The sequence below is a fragment of the Polyodon spathula genome, chromosome 25, assembly GCF_017654505.1.
Source record: "Polyodon spathula isolate WHYD16114869_AA chromosome 25, ASM1765450v1, whole genome shotgun sequence".
In the NCBI taxonomy this organism is placed as follows: Eukaryota; Metazoa; Chordata; class Actinopteri; order Acipenseriformes; family Polyodontidae; genus Polyodon; species Polyodon spathula.
The window spans coordinates 4,450,531-4,468,116 of NC_054558.1; positions in this window are offsets into that span (position 1 = coordinate 4,450,531).

Genomic DNA, 17,586 nt, shown 5'->3' on the forward strand with positions numbered 1-17,586 from the left:
GACCCATTTATTTTGAGTTTGTAATCAAACAAAATGAAACATATATATCGTTTTCTGAGCAAAATCACTTTCGCCTCAATGTTGCAGCGCCAGAGTTATTTGCAGTATTAATAATGTAGGCTTTTAGCTGTTTCAGTCAATGATATCTTTGTCAACATCCCAGCTCTTGCAATGTCAGTGTGTGCTTTGGCTACAACGAACCGCTATCTCACAAGATGAAAAGCTAAATCAACCTGAAGTACATTTACAAGCCTTGCATAGGCATTACCCCAGTCTGTGTTCGACAATGTCATTGCAAAATGTTTTCATATGGCAGATGTACGAGATAGATTGAGGATTTGTTCTGAATAGACTGTTAAAGAAAGCAATGTTCTTTGCAGTGTAACACTGTTAAAATTACTTAAAAAAACAAACAAACCAAAAAAGCAAGATAAAGGAAAATAGACTTCAAGTTGAATGCCCCTGAACATTTAATCAAAAATGTGCCCTGACACCGTGGAAAAGAAAGCAGGTTGTAAAACACAGAGAAGAAAATGAACTCAAAATTACATTGCAGCCAAAAGACCATTTAGATATTTTGAAACATCATCGTGATCTTTTCAAATCCTAGCTTTTCCATTAGATATGAGTAACTGCAGGATATACTGCACTGTGGTTTCTGCGCTTACTCGTCTATTTTAAAAGTTCACTCACAGCTGACACAGCAGTTTACAATACATATATATATATATATCCTTTTCATTTCTATCTTGCTGCATATATTTCTTTTCTGACCTTTCTTGCTGCTTTGCTCTGTACTGTAGCTCTAATAGCACAAGTTCTGTACCTTTCTTGCTGCTTTGCTCTGTACTGTAGCTCTAATAGCACAAGTTCAGTATCTAAATCCAGCCCCTTCAGTGTAGTCTAAGTAAGTATTAATGACAGACACAGAGATCATTACCTGCTGGATAATTGGCCAAGGCAACAATTCCAAAAATCGTCCCCATTTTGCATTTCCATTGGATACTCCGGTCTCAAATGCACAGCTTGTAAAGTTACATGATACAGCAAACATTTATTTTCATTATGAAACATCTGGTTCTACTCAAGGTTAAAGACATCTCGGTAACACTTTATATTTAGGTGCTGTTTAGTAATGTTTTCTAAATGTACTGTAGATGAGTAATAACTAGGTTATATAGTGTTAATACATCGTTATAGATGGTTTATAAACATGCAAAATTATGTTTAAACATCCGAAAGTACAATAAGTGGCTAAAAACTGCCCCTTTATTAAACTTTAATTCTGTATGTGGCTATTGCATGGTTATAAACAATATATAATGCTTTATTAACACTCTATAACATAATTATTAGCATATATATTATATATTTATAAAACATTAATAAGCAGCACCTTAATACAAAGTGTTACTGAAATCTCTGTTTGCAAACCATGCTTTCCAGGAAGTCTGTTACTGTTTTCCTTCTTGGGAATTTCACCCCAGCATTCTGGATAAAGGCACTTTATTGGCTGAAAGCATGTCGGTCAATAGGAGAAGCAACTGATTGGGTCATTGACAGGAAAGAAAGCAGGTGAAATGATCCAGGAAGTGCAAGGCAGTCTAAAAGTATGGCTTGCAAACAAAGACGTCTTAAATCATAGATACTTGGTTACCAAGAGTAGGGCTAATGCATAACATGGAAATCAGAAAAAGCTTCAACGATGCAGGTCAAACCTTACCTGTCACATGAGCGTGCTTTTTATATCTGCAAGAAAACAGCATCAGGGGAGGGAACGAATGAGTTCCATAGCTGGGTCTTTAAAGAATATTTCAACCTGCAGCCTGGCCAAACCCCCCAAAAAGAATATTTTAAGTGTAGCCTAGTTACTAGTAATTTTGTTAAGGTAACGAATTACAACCGTCTCCCTTGTGTCCAAGTACTGTGCCTTTCCCCTTTGTGATTCGATTCATGATCTATTTTTTTACAATGAGACAACGATTGCATATTCATTACAAAAAAACCCGGCTTACTTTGGCCCTACAGTCCAGTCTTAATAAAACAAACAAAAAAAGAGTTTTGAAATATACTCCCGGTACATTCTCATTAAAATGAATATCTCTTCACAACTCTAAATTATCTATAAGTGTGGAAACTCAGGGGTGATAAAGCTGGCACCTCTATATTGCACACCAGAATAATTTATTATTCTTTATAAGAGGAGAAGCCTAAAGGTTTCACTCTGACATTTGCTTTTAGTGTTATGACCACTCGGAGCTGTGTGACTGATTCCTGTTATATGAGGGGACGTGATTTTTACTGCTGTGTGGTTTTAAGGCACTTCACCTTCGGGTCTGTATTTAACCTTTCACAATTCTGAGCAATGCCTTCTCACTGCTCTGAAGCCTTTTTGTTAAAGGGGGTCGCTTATTGTAAAAAAAAAAATTACAATAATAATAATTCAGTACACCCCAAGTCATTGCGGACCCTGTGGACATGAGCTTTGATGAGCAAAAAATACATTTTGAGATCCATGATAGTTAGGAGGCAGTGTGGTCCTGTGGTTAAAGTCCAGCGTGTGTAAACAGAAGGTTGCCGGTTCAAATCCCATCTCTGCCCCTAACTGTCTCACTGTGTGTGACCCTGAGCAAGTCACTTCACCTCCTTGTGCTCCGTCCTGTGGATGAGATGTTAAATCAGTGTCCTATTGTAAGTGATTCTGCATGTAATGCACAGTTCACAGCCTGCCTCTGTGAAGAAGCGCTTTGTGATGGTGGGCCACTATGAAAGGCTATATCAAAATAACGACATCATTATTATAGTGTTCTAGTCCATTGCCTGCTTCTTTAAGAATATCTAGCTTGTTTATTTTCCACCTGTATGTAAAGTTTCTTGTCATAATGCATTGTCTAGTCCTCAAAACAGCTACAATAAGCCCCATTGTTTCCTTTAATAAGGCTACATCAATCTGAAGTTGATTGTTTGGCTTCTCCCTGATAGCATTGGCGCTCAACATTTCAAAACAGTGACCTGCAGGTACCAAGCCATTGTCTTCCAGTTAATGACATTTTATTATGTGGGTATGCTAATGCAGCCAGGCACAAAGCAAGCATGACAGTGCTGACAGATGTAAGCGTCAGGGATTCAATTAATTTATTTTGGAGTGCTGTACTGTAGCACACATTGCCACGGGGCTGCATTTTATAATTGTTTTGGAAAATAAAACAAGCGTGCACACAGGGCTTAAACTCTGGAGTTATTTGTGGAGTTTGATATTCCAGAAGCCGTTCTGGACTGTTGGCGGTTCCATTGACAACAGTAAAGGACAGTTCCATAAATATCATACTTGTTTTCATGCATAAAAACCAGACTCAGGGGTGAAAGCTTTGCCAGTAGAGTCCTCAGATAGCTATCTAATATAAACTAGAGATCAATAGCTTGCTACATTATTATATACAACATACTCAGAGAACACGAAGGAAAAGGATCTATAAAACAGAGCAAAAATGAATATTTACTGTTCATAAAACTACTATAGGTCATTCTTATTTGTCCAGGTGTGTTGATCCTTGCGTTTCCCATTGATTTACAGTCATTTTTCCTACTTTGCAATAGATTTTTAAATGTGATCTTTAAACAGATCAGCGTTCTGTATGGTGTTTAGCATTATGAGAAATATGAAAACATCACGTTGTTTAAAGATAGCGCTCGCATTAAACAATGGTTGCAAAGCTGGCAAAAATTGGCAAAAGTGGGGCCGCATAGGAGCTGCAGCGTATTCAAGAACCTGCAGAATAGGCACGCTGAGTCACATGACTCACATTTCCTGCACAGCTGTCTGATTCAGACTGTAGTCCTAATGATGCAACGGAAAGAGAATTTGGAATGTAGAAGACACACCCAATGAACTGAAAGGTTCTAAGCACAATGAAAAGACCAGTTTAATAATGTTAATAAGAAGTCATTTGTATCAAATAATTGGTTAGCACGCCTTTAAGAAGAACTATGCTGAGATGTTTCTGTTGCCAAATTAACACAGGAAGATATATTGACAGCATCTTGAAATAGAAAAGACCAATGACCTTAATGTCTGGCAGCAGAAAAAATCTCCTTATAGAACTATGGATGTATAAACTTTCCATAAAGTAATTGAAACTTGATTTGAAATGAATATTGATTATCCTGAAGTGACTTGGGCTCATTGATTAAACAAGAATCACAATCAGACCAGTTCAAAATGAACACAGCAATAGCATTTATTTAAATAAAGCAGAATTACTTGTGCTATAAAAGGATCATTGAGGCACACTGCTGAGAAGATGAGAGCCGGCTAGCTTTTAACTGAAACCCTTGTTTTCAGTAATGGTCTGCTATTTCTCTTAAGGTGAAAGATGATCCCTACAAGAGGGGTATTTAGGGCAAAACAAAGCCCAAAGGTTTGCTCTAAATGCAGGCCTACATGTTTTCCATGAAACATGAGCGGAAATCATGTGGGTGAAGAAGACTTCACTCTGGAGGCCATGTAAGCTAGAGTGTGGAAAGAGAAGTACAGAGAGCTGACCACACTGGAATACAGTGGAGCTTATTCCTTTAGAGAAATGAACAACGATTAAAGTGATTAGATAAACATGTTCTGCAAAAGTAGGCTGCTGTAACGTCGCCTGGCAAAGTCATTGTGTAGGTACTGGATGCAGCTCAACTGTGCTGCTCAGAGTGAACAGAAGGAACATGCTGTTGATTCAGTTTGCTCATAGTCCTCATAACCACATCAGATCTCTATCGCATGTCTCTAACCTCCCAAATCAATATTGTTGGAATGCATTCCCCATATGCTGTATGCTATACTCAGGTTTGACATTTTACAATTTTATTCTAGTGAAATATTACTAGCCATGGCTTGTAGATAAACAGCAGGGTACGTGGGGCTGTCCACACACTGTTACCTGAGAAAAGTGAGCGCACCACACTGCAGGCACTGTGCACTACCGATGGCTGTGAAACTAGTTAACTGCAAGAATCTTAAACGATTCTCTTATTGTCGCGCCTTTGCCTGGTTGCTGGGATATTTTGAAAGGCTGGTGCAGAGCAGAGCTGCATACCCGGATGATGAGTCTGGTAAACGATGCAATGGAAATACACCACGTGAAGAAATGCTGTCGTACATAACAGCTCTAACACTTCCCTCAGCGTTTATTCTGTGAACAGTTAACATCCCAAACAGCAGATTTTCTAATGGATCCATTCTGTAGTCTTCTGAATTGAACAGCATCCAGGACTCAAACACTCAGTGGTGGTTTATGCAGTAATGCTGAAAGTCTTTCTCAAAACCTGTTCTTGACATGAAGACAAGGTCTTCCTATGACTCTTTAAATACAGCAACACCCTCTTCTGTTGAGAATGCACCTTGATGTGTGTCTGCTTGCTGCTGTGAAGTGTGTGTTTAACACTTAGCTAGCCTTGCTAACTCTTTTTCTCAGAGATCACAATTATTTGTATTGTGTTGCAAAACCACGACAAAGGCATTCATCAGCTGGGACAATGATGCACAGCAGACAGCTTGCTCGAGTTGAGCTGGCTTCAGGGATTCAGAAAGGGTTGATAAGCTGCGGCTATACATCTCAAAGTCAGAGACAGTATCATAAAGGAAATATATAACTTTCTGCAGGCAGTTTTTTACAACAAAAGTCACCACAGGGCAGCGCATTAGCACAGATGTATAGAAACAAACAGTGTGCTGGGTAAATGTGCTTTGCTTATCCTGACAGTTTAATGTGCTTTTAACACAAGGCAAGCATCCACAGACCGTTTGTCTTGGTATGGTTGTAATAACCCTTCTAGAGCATCTCAAAGCCAGTTCAATAACATACAGATCTGTACGCTGTTTCTTTAATCATTCTGAGAAGTTCTCATTGCATTTACTCAAATGCTGCTCTTCCCTGCCGAAGATGCATGAGAAGGTAAGTTTTTATATTATTCAGCTCAGCCCCCATGCATTGAAACAAAAGGAAACTTTATCTGCAGTAGCACGTTACTAGATGGCGCTGGTTTTTTGGCACCTTATGAGTTCCTGTATCAGCCTCCTTGCTTTGAGTCTGGGGCTATGGGAGGGAGGCGAGACCATGCTAACCTCACAGCTCAGGAAGTAATCAAGGGGTGTCCATGCTTTTCGAGGCGTTAAAACCATCTGCATGCTTTTCGCAATCAATTGTGTCTCATGAGTTTGTCAGCAGCAGCAAGTTATTGCATGCGAGAGCTCCAGACCAAAGTTCTTTCACTCGTTCTTGTTTTGCAAGAGAAATCTGATTTCAGAATCTAACCGCAGAATGAATATTGATAATAGTGCTATCAATGCTTATATTATATTACCCGCATGGATGTTTCCAGTCGGATTTGAAGGGTGTTGCGAGTCTACACGTTTTTTTTGCTTCTTGCTTTTGAAAAATAAAATGATTATTTTTGGTAATGACCTGATATTTGATCCGCACCCTGGTTTCTGCTATCAGATAGGTATCAAGCAAGCTAAGACTCCAGAAATGCTAGGTGAAGTCATTTGTAGATTGGAGTTATACAGAACGTGATGCGTGTTGGGGTTGTGTCTGTGTGCAGGATTGTACTGTAGCAGATGGAGCTGGAAGTAGCCAGGAGCAATGTTATATTAGTCAGATGAGATTGAGTTTTACAGACTTTCATGTTTCGTGGCGCAGATCACTGAAAGTGTTCAGCTCTCTCAGCCCTGCTGTATATGAAACAGAAAACGACACTGGAGGAGCAAGGGTGGATGTTGTTAAGAGTGTGGTTGGAAGGACACTCAGATAAAGAGGGCATTCTGCTAACACAAAAGGGAAGCTCAGATCGTACTGGAGGTTAATCCGAGATACTGATCTGGGAGCCAGGTCTTGATAAGAATCTCCGATCGACCGAGCCTCGTCCCTCAGGAGTTAATTGAAGTCAAAATAAGTCATTTGACTGCTGATCAGATTTATAAGATGACCTTTTTTATTAAGAAAAAACTATGCAAAAGCTGACAGCATATAAATTACAAAAAGAGCCGTGAAAAGTTACCATATTCGTGTTGTATTTAATGCTGTGGCTGAGCAAAAGCCTCGCACATTGTAAATAACTGTGTGGGTATATATACTGTGCATTAGTGGAAGGATTTAGGCTACATCTCTGTTACTCTTTAGAAAATACCCATTTTAAAACTTAGTCACTAGAATATCATGTCTGAAAAAAAAAGACACAAAAATAATGTAAACCATAAAAAGCATACATCAGTTATCAGGATATTTAACAGCCATGCTAAATTCCTCTTTAAGCAAAGCTCCCCCAGTCCCTACAGAAGAAGCAGAAACACCAGCTATTATCAGGAGAAGCTTAGTTTCATTAGCGCTCTTAACATCAATCAAACAGAGAAGCCTTTGCAACATGAGGAGGCTTCTGTGGTAAAAGGACAGTGTCCTGAGATCATACATGCCTGACCAGCCCACTTCAGATGCTTTGAGGCAAAACATTAGAGGCTGAGCCACAATAACCCGATGCATACAAAACTGTAATCTATTAGTTAATGTGTTGTTTATACTCTCTCTAAACTGAGTAATACGTTTAATTTTTGGAGTAATGAGCAGCATCCAGTGCACAAAAGCTTAATGTAGCATCTTTAAATGCATCTGTCTGTCCCAGCTGTGTCCTGCACGCATGGTTTTAATATTGCAGGCAGGCAGTGTGTGAGTGATGTGTTCCCCGGAGAAGAGGAGACCTCTATTGAGCCACTTCATGCACTGATAATGACACATGATGGAAACCCCTGTCTAGAAGGAGCATTTAGAAATGAAGACGGAAGCTTTCCCTGCAGCGACTGATTTAGCTCAGCTGGAAGTTTCTTAAAATCATTTTTTTGCAGTAATAGCTTGGTACAGTTGAATATGCCAGCACCTAAATACTCCAGTTAGAAGTTAGGAGCTGAAGTGTCCAGCAGCTCTGATCCTAGAGACCATGGGTTGTGTTTTAAAGTTGTTTTTGTTTTCCATTTTGGGGGAATGTCTAATAGACATTGGAATATAAAACCTTGTTTTTTTTTTTTCTGGCGTTCAAAAATCAACAGACGTTTTTTTAATTATATTAGCTTCATCAACCGGAATACTGGTCCAGACTGTTTGCTGCTGTCGGGGTGGAGGGTGAGAGTTCAGGGTATCCCCCTTCCTTGAGAACATTTTGGACAATGAGATGAATTATTAAAATGACATTTCGAATCTATAAAAGAAAAAAGAAAATAACAGCGTTGGTTAATTTAAAACGATACGATTTGCAACTTGAATTAATAACCCTCCGATGAATGGAGTGTGCATACAATCATATGCTGCTAAAAACAACCTTTTCTTCCATCACCCGAACAGTGATCTTGCACATGAGTTTTATCTGGCGTGTTGCACCGTGACTGTCACGGGTCTGCAGGTTTTAATGTCACTGGGTGGTCTGCTGCTGGGTGATGCCGCTGTAGCGTGGGGAACTATCCCTAGCTGAGTTTCCTTCCTTACCTGAAGGGCCACTGCAGAGTAAACTGGAGGAATTTCTTATTTTACTAGTTTAGCCTCTGGAGACTTCAGCATTTTAGTTGAATTTCTCAAGCAGTCAGAGAATTACAATGCACTAAATATACTAATCTACTTCTAATGCCTTTACCCAACTCTTCAGTATTGAAAAAGATTGCATTCTTTTACAAATAGGCACAACAGAATGCATGAAAAGCAATTCTCCATTGGCATCTCAGATGGCCAGAAAAAAAGGCTCTTGCAAACAGTGTGGGGTGCACATTTGAGGAAGGGATAATGTGAGCAGATTAACATTTGATATAGTTCCTGTTTTGGTAATGACAAACTGTCCTTTTCGTCATCTATCTACTGTGCTTGGTTGCACATGTCATGACAAACAGCAGCTCAGGGCCCCCTCCTGAGAAGAAGCAGGGGTGGTGGTTAAGTTCTAAGCCAGTGGAGAGTGCCCTGGTACAGCCTCGCTTCTTACAACAGCCGGTAGACTGACCAGGCCCAAAGCCTGCCACTAGGCCTGACAAAATCAGAAACTATAAAAATAGGACTTCAGGAGCCAAGCAGCCGCAGCAGCAGCTTAATGACAACCTTTCACTTGCAAATCCCTCTTCTCTCAGAGCTGCCTCCCTGTTTCACATTGTATTGTCTCTAATTTAGCACCAACCACTTACTGCAGGCCGCTCGGAAAGCTGCTTGCTTAATATCGCATTACATCTTGGCCCCAGAAAGCATGGTGCAGAAAAGGTATCGATTCAAAGAGCACTAACTAATGAGGAACAAACAACGTTGGTGAAAGATGTAAATTGCTTATTGTTCTATTTATCGACACCATCCCTCAGTGCTCTCCTTGCAATGAATATCTGAATTATTCATCGCTAATGGACAAATAAATAAACACCCTGCTATTTGCATTAAAGGGTAATTGATTTGCAAGGAAATAATGCAGCTCCCCCTTCCCCTTCGCATTGCTTCAAGAGTTGGTAGGCTTCCAATGACCTGGTGGCGTGTGTGAAAGACTGCAGTAACAGCCTTTGAGGTGCACGGCGGTAAACAGTTTTGAGGGATTAAATCAAAAAGCTAAAAAATGGAAACTCTCAACTCTAATAAGAGAAAGGTCACTTTGAAACACAGGCTAATGTCTTGTTTATCTCTGTTGTTATTTCAAAGGTATACCCAAGCCTTGATTTACTGTACTGCGGGGTATTCAAGCTTTCTTACAGTCAGCCAATCACTCAGATTTGTTGTGTAGGAGACTAATGATGCCTCCAGACTATTTATGGGAACAGCAACAGTGCTGGCAGTGCAAGGCTGGGCTTGTGTTTTATCCTGCAAAAAAAAAAAAAAAAAGTACAGATCAGATTCACAAAAAAAAACCTGTTATTCCAAATCGTTCATTTTAGAAATGCACTGCTGGGCTCGTCTGCATTCTGAGTTAGAGAGCTTTTACCCTCATCGACAGGGGGCAGAATCAGTACGACCCTGCCTGTGACATACGCATGAGGCGTGGCTGTTTCCCTGTCTTCAAAAGCCCTGCCACAACCTCTCCAAGCTCAGTTCTATTAGAATGCAAATCAGAACTGCCGAGCTGAATCAGAAGACCCTGTGCACCATTGAGACTGAAACTAGCAAGGCATATTAAAAAGACAGAGGTGTAAAATATCTACTGGCTTAACAACTACGTGATCATGTCTTTAATAAAACTGTGCAGTGTTTTAAATTACTTTCGTCTGAAAGAGTCATACAAACCTGACATGTAAAACTTAAAAGACTATTCTAATATCAAATTATTTATGACATGATTTATATTTGCCGTTCCATATTGAGTAATAACAGAACTGCTGGTCTGGTAACGCCCAGTTCTGCAGGAGATTGCTTTAATGCCAATGAAGATATGGAATGGGAACGACCTCTCGGGGCCCACAAGGGATGGCGAGACTGTCTTGATATTCTGGAGACTTAAATATTGAATGTGCAGAACCCTAATGATTACAAGAGACAGGCTGCAAGATACATACTAATAATATACATTGAGCATTTACTATCACAACAGCAGCTCCTCTTGCTTGTGCCTTTTCAATAAAACATGTAAACAATTTCCTGGCCATTGTCATATAATTGAAAGTGTTACCATTATTATTATTATTATTATTATTATTATTATTATTATTATTATTATTGTTGTTGTTGTTGTTGTTGTACAATCTTAGTATTTTGCTGTTTGCATCTCTTGATCTTTAACATCCCGGGAATGTAAATGCCAGCAGTTGAATTTCAAAGCTTCTGTTAAATTGAAGTCATGTCCTTTAATTAAAGATATGAGATGTTTTGCGTCTGATCTGGGAACCCCACATCATAACCAGCCGGGATAAACTGAGCCAGAAATAACCTTTAGCAGATTGACTCCTGCTTCTGCTTACTGCATCAAACAAGCAGCCTGTGCCAGGGATCCATGTGGAGCGTTTCAGCAAGCTCCTCTCAGAATTGGTCGTTTCCTTTTCAGTAAACGGGAGCTACCTTATAAAATGACATATTCAAAAAACAAAAGGTAACGCTTTACATGAAGCGTCTCTAATTGCTGTGTATTTACATAGTAATTACTCAGTAAAGGTGCATTTTGCCACGGTGAATGTACATAATGTTACATAGTACGGGCCAATGTTACCACATTACAAAACCAAAAAAAACCTATGCTATATTGGATTTGTAAGTTGGGATTGGGAAAAAGACTATGAAAGTGTATATAGTCAGGAACAAAGTCCCCGACACGAAATCCAGAACAGCCCAATTGAAATAGAGAAACTTTATCTTTCATAAAATAACATTTTATATCTATATATAATATATATTATTAAAATAACTGTAATACTGCAGTATTGTGTGCCATTACGTTTCCGGAAAGTAAGAATACATGTTTTCACCTTCAAGGAAGCCGTTGAAGTCGATTTTTCAAAGTGCATTTGATTAAACTGTCCTACTAACTCCTGTGTGAAGGGGCAGAGGGCGTGAAAAGATGCCGGGTCTCGTGATGACAGCCAGGAAAATTGGCGCCTAAACCTTTTCAATCAAGCTGTCCAAAAGCCATCAGAACTGTCCTGAACCCAATCCCTCTAGCCGAGGGCTTCGAGTCTCAATTTGAAACGGTCACTTAGCAGCTCATTCTTTTTCTATTCCAGCGAGGTTCTGTTTATTGTACAGCTGCTCACTTGTGGGTAGAAATGTCAACAGCCTGCAATTTGAACTGCTCTGTGTTTGTCATCCACGTGGTGGGTGACACACAGAACCCCGCAACTTTGTAGGTAATTGCTATTGATTTAGAGGGGCTCCCAGCCCTTATTGCTGCCTATTATACAGTCAGGTGCCATTGCTACCTTTCAGAAGAAGAACAGCAGACGTGTAGGGTGCCGGCAGGGTTTAACTGTGAGGCATGATCGCAGTAGCTTGGGGATTCTGCACACTGCTGTGGCTAATGCACTCTATCGTCATGTGAAATTGCATTGGAACACATTTACAAGCAAGACAAAGTGTTACCACAATGCAATTTACTGACATGTTTCACAATACCACATATTGTTCAGTGTACATATATATAGACTTACTAAATAGTTCTGACTCCTGCATTGAACCCGGCTTGTATAAAGAGCAATTTTGCTATGTTTTTTTGTTTTGTTTTGTTTTTTTTAATGTACTTCATACTAAAGATTGTCCTTGAAGTCTTCTCAAACCTATTAAAACACTAAACTACGATGCTTCTGAAGAGCCCTGGGTCAGCACTCTTTTTATAACTAGTCCCGCACACTATCGCTATTGTAAAAATGGACTGTACTGAAATGACAGCGCACAAGGTCAGATACCAGGGATTCCTGAACTCAAAGTTCATCGGGCATGGCGTTCCACAAAGCCAACCAGTGCACAGGAAATGCAGTAGACCAGATAAAAACCTGGAGAGCTGCCAAGGGGTCGAATGCATTGGCAGGTATGTCCAAGTGGATATTTTTGTTTTGTATTTAATACAAATGTTTTTTTTTTCTCTCTCTCTCTTCATTTTTTAGTTGGCTTTACAGTCACCAGCCTAATTAGAAAGCGAAGAAAACCCTTTACAGTGTGGCCAAAATGACATTGCTAGATTTTTTTTTTTGTACATCCCACCAGCCTGGCTTTAATTGATCCAGCGATTTCACAGTCAACAGAGTAAGCCTCCCTGTCAAAACGCCGGGACGATAACCAGGTCGTGTAGATTGATAGGATAACCCCAAGAGAAGTGTCTGTAAGCAGAGGCCAATGATAACACGCACAGCCCCGTCTGTGAGCAAGGCAAAAGAAAATATTATGAAGCTTTGGGGAAAATGTATCTATATTGATCTGCATTCAAAATCTGAAGCAAAAGCAGTGAAGCACAGTGACCGTATCTGGCAGCTGGTCGACCTGCACTAATAAGGGTCTGGATTCAAAGACAGAAAGGATATTTCCATCAACATCCAAGGAATCTGCTTCACTGGTAGCTGACAGTCCAAAAGACATGTGCACGTACACACAATTACAAGGTTATTGTGCATAGTCCCAATGTGCTGAACGTGTAAATTATTGGGCATGATATAACCCTAACCCTAACTCGAAATCTAACCCTAACCCTTTTCTGATACACTTGTGCATTTGCAAATGTCGTGCAAAAAGATGTACACGTTAAGTACATTGTAACTATGCATAATAACATTGTAATTGTGTAACTGCACGTGCATTTCACTTTGTAACTACTGTGTAACTGCATAGAAATCCGAGACACCATGTAAAGTGTTACCAATGAGGCATGGCATGATTAGATTTCGCTTTCTGGACCACCCAGAGCCATGAGGTTAGACAGATGGAGGTCAACAACAGCCAGGTCCCCTGGAAGGGAGATATAGTTGCAGCAAGGCTTTCAGTTTGTGGTCTTGGTTGTTATAGGATTAGTTCGCCAACAGGAGTAGCAAAGGCGGGCTGAACCTGGTGCCCAGAATTAAGGCAAAACTCCAATTATAGATACACTCTTCCTTACTGATAGCTTCCCAAACAGTAATCCAATGAATGCAGGCTTATTAGTGTATTAGCAGTCCTGTGAGAAGTGAGATCAGGCAATGCCACATGCAGATGTTCCTGCAGCTCACACAGTCCCATTACTAGAAATGCTAGGGGTGAGGTTATTATAAAACGAGGCACAGGAGCAGCTGGGATTACTCCACAGAGGAGACAGTCTCGCTGTTGAATGCCTAACTCCCACATGGCCTGTTAAGAGTGGGGGAGCGTTATTAATGTCCATGCACTGCCCCAAGGTCCTCAGCAGGAGATGAGCTCTCGGAGCATATAAATAAATGAGAGCTGCTCCCATTGAAGACAGTAAATTAACTTATATGCCGAGACCATGGCTGTGTATAATGAGAAATACAATTCAACGGAACTGACAGTAACGCAGGTCAGAGTGAAAACTACAGTTTTCTTCAATAGACATTAAACAGTAAACACTTGCATGGACTGACCCGACACTCCCAGCGTGGTTTGAACTGTTAAATGGCCGCTGAGTTTGTTAAAGTCAAAAATGATTGAATCGAGAATATTGACTAGTCTGATCTATTCTCTACTCTTCTGTAAGTATTAGGAAGGACGAATAAAAGCAGGCGTTGAAGCAGTAAACATGTAAAAAAACGTGATTAGCTTATTTAGTTTCAGAGCTAATGGAGATGATGTAAGCAAGCTTTGTGGACTGGTTCAACACAAAGAAGCAAAGATTCTCAATAGCACAGCCGCTGTGTTTGCGTACATGCCAACAGCCCCTATATGGTCGGGACAGTCCCGAGTTTCCTAGCAAATGTCCTGATGCATAGGAGGAAAGTCCCGATGTTTATCCATAAAAAAATAATAATTTATTCTCCACAACAGCATTAGTGGGAACCACACACTGTGCTCTGTGCACATCTGCTGATCTGCTGATCACTCACTTATACAAAGGGAAGAACGCTTCTCTAAGTCTATTTTTACTGTCATGACGGTGGACAGCTGGGGGAAGTACGTCTATTATATGATAATGAGTGTTGTTTGCGTCTGACCCCTCCCATGTATGATGAATATGACACCCCTCCAACCCCCCTGCCCCTCAGGGGACGAGCGTCCCGCAGAACTGTTTCCAAATGTTGGCAAGTATGTGTATGTAAAATCTAGCTAAGTGGAATCAAGCCACTAATGACATTTCAATTATCAAGTAACCACTAGAATCCTCATGATAATCACAGCTCGCTTATTTTTAATTCAAACTAATTGGAATTTTCTCAGTCTTTAGCAGTTTTCTTTTTCTCTCACAAACCCTTCTTTCCTCTGCGTACTGTCTTTTAATGTATCAATGATGTATCATCACTGATGTATCACCAGTGCAAAGCCATTCGTTTGGTTCTTGCAGTGCATTTCGGTGACGGACAGAATCCGTAATGGCAGCGTATCAGACATCCTGCTACGCTTGCTCTATCATTTTCAGAGTGGTAAATGACTGTCATTCTGGGTAGTTACCATTTCTTGTTTCTGACCTGTGGAGCAAAAAATCGACAATGCTGTTGACATTTGTGATTCTTGTTCTAGTTTATATCTCTGAAATATGTTAGTCATTGGCAAAATGTCAGCGAAGCAAAAGTCAAGCCTCAGCCACTATAACGAACTCTTGCAAATGTCAAAGAATGAATTTAGAATTACAGGGTCACGTTTTCCCGGTCCATTTTGCACTTTCCCCCAAACACTCCCTGCCTCAATATCTAAAACACATATCTCCAGACGACAGAAAAACATACCCTTCTTTTGGTTGACATTAAAACGTGCATTATTCAGTACTCAGTGTTAACTTGTATCAGCAGTAGTGAATAGATATTCAATATATCTGACACTGCAGTAGCTGCTTTTATATAGTGGTTTTAATGCAGTTCTGTTGTATCCCATTCCCAGGTCCTGTATAATACCAGCCTCAGAGCTGCAAACAGTCATACTGCATGTCAGATCACTACTGCGCTGGTATCCAGGGAAAGGCTTACTCTGCAATCTGCAAGCATCTCATGGCTTTGACAGCAATAGCGAATGTGTACAGCGATGCCCTGTATTCCTAAAAGTTCTGCTGTCACGCTCGCACAAGCTGAACAAGAACACAGCAGCTTGATAACAGGTTGACCTGGCTGCCTGCACACTGCAGGTTGCAGGTCGAGGAGCCAGGCTACTATTCACTGACGTGGAGGACTTTTGTACTTATTTAGGTAACACTGTCCATGAAGTGTCTCTAATTACTGTGTATTTACAGAGTAGTTACTTAGTAAATGTGTGTGTGCGTGCTTACACATCATTACAATGGTATTGTTCATAGTTAGTGTGTAAATCTTTGTATCAGAACAGAGTCAGGGTTAGGGTTAGAGTCGTAATTGTAGAATGCAAAAATAAATAACACATTAAATAGTGTAACTATGCATAACAGCATTGTAATTATGTGTAAGCACACGTGTATTTGGAGACTGTGAGGTCTGATGGTTAAAAAAACGGGCTTGTAACCAGAAGGTCCCCGGTTCAAATCCCAGCTCAGCCAGCGACTGAGTGTGTGACCCTGAGCAAGTCACTTCACCTCCTTGAGCTCTTTCGGGTGAGACAATACAGACCCTATGGGAAAAGCCCTGTGGTATCGCAGGGTTAAGAGATGTATTGCATGTTTCGATCTGTAGCTGCACAGATTAGACCACCATGTTTCCAGAGGTGTCCTTTGTTTGAAGCGATGGGGGAATTGATGTTTGTATTGGAACTTATCTATGACCTAGCGCTTCTAGGAAAGAATCCAATAGGAAACAGTCATCCAAGAGAGAGAGAGAGACATTCTAAAAGGATGGGATAAGTCTTGAGTCGGATCTGCAGGCCGTTCATCCATGACTGTGTCTTTGTCAATGCCGTCTTGTCAATACGTTTGTCTAATTTGCAAATGAATGAGATTTGTATTAGTGCTATTCCTTCTTGAAATGTCTTATATGCTTTTCCACTTCATCTTCATAGGCTCCTGGATATCTGTTTATAGGACGCATCTTTCAACGAGCTTGCTTGCAGCGACAACCAGAGACCAATTTTGCAAAGTTCTTGTAAATGCTCGAGGGGGGGGTGCAGCTCTTAATAAGTGGTGTCAGTAACCCCACTGGGGGGGTCTGGAGTACACTGGGATCTATGCCTGTTGTAGCCGGCTCTTATTGCGTTCAATATTTTATCTACAGTGTGTATAATGTGTACGCAACACACTTTATAATGACACAAAGCACATTCTATTCATCAGAAAACACAGCGAGTTGTCAGAAAGTAACTTGATTACCTTCAGTATCATCAGCTCTTCCTCTGATAATCCCCTTTCCTGCTCATGCAAGTATACCCTGAAGTGTTTCCCATCTGTGATCCATCACTTTCAGCTCTGCAGTGTCAGGCTTATTACTTTCTCATTGCTGGTTTCAATGAAATCTTACTATTGTCAGAGAAGCGATCCAGAACTGTGAAACCCTGAATATGTAGTCATTCCGAAAGGATCTGTCAATTATTTTACACTACAGACATTGGAAAGCTTTTTCTCAACATGCTAGGTTTTCAAAGTTGTCCAAATTGGCATTTTTTAAAGAAAGGTCATAAAGTTAACAAACCAGAAATGCAGAACAAGTAACGCATCACTCTGAAGTTACAAACAGATACTTCTCAGACACACTTTACATTTTACAAAGATGCGTTATATGTTTGGTCAGACTGCAGCTAAAAATATTCTTGGACAATCTAGCTACCTCCTGCAGTCTATTTTTTTAAATGTAACTAACAGTAACTACTTAATTTGTTCTCAGAAAATGTAATCTCTTACCACATTTTGTTACCTGTCTGAAACAGGAACCATTACAGTTACAAGTTACAGGAAAATGTAATCCGATTACAGTGATGCATTACATGCAATGTGTTACTCCCCAGCACTGGTCATTATTCAGAACACAGCAGGAAATGCACACCGATCAGTGCTGAAGTTAAACTAATTTTCTAAATAACACTGCAAAAT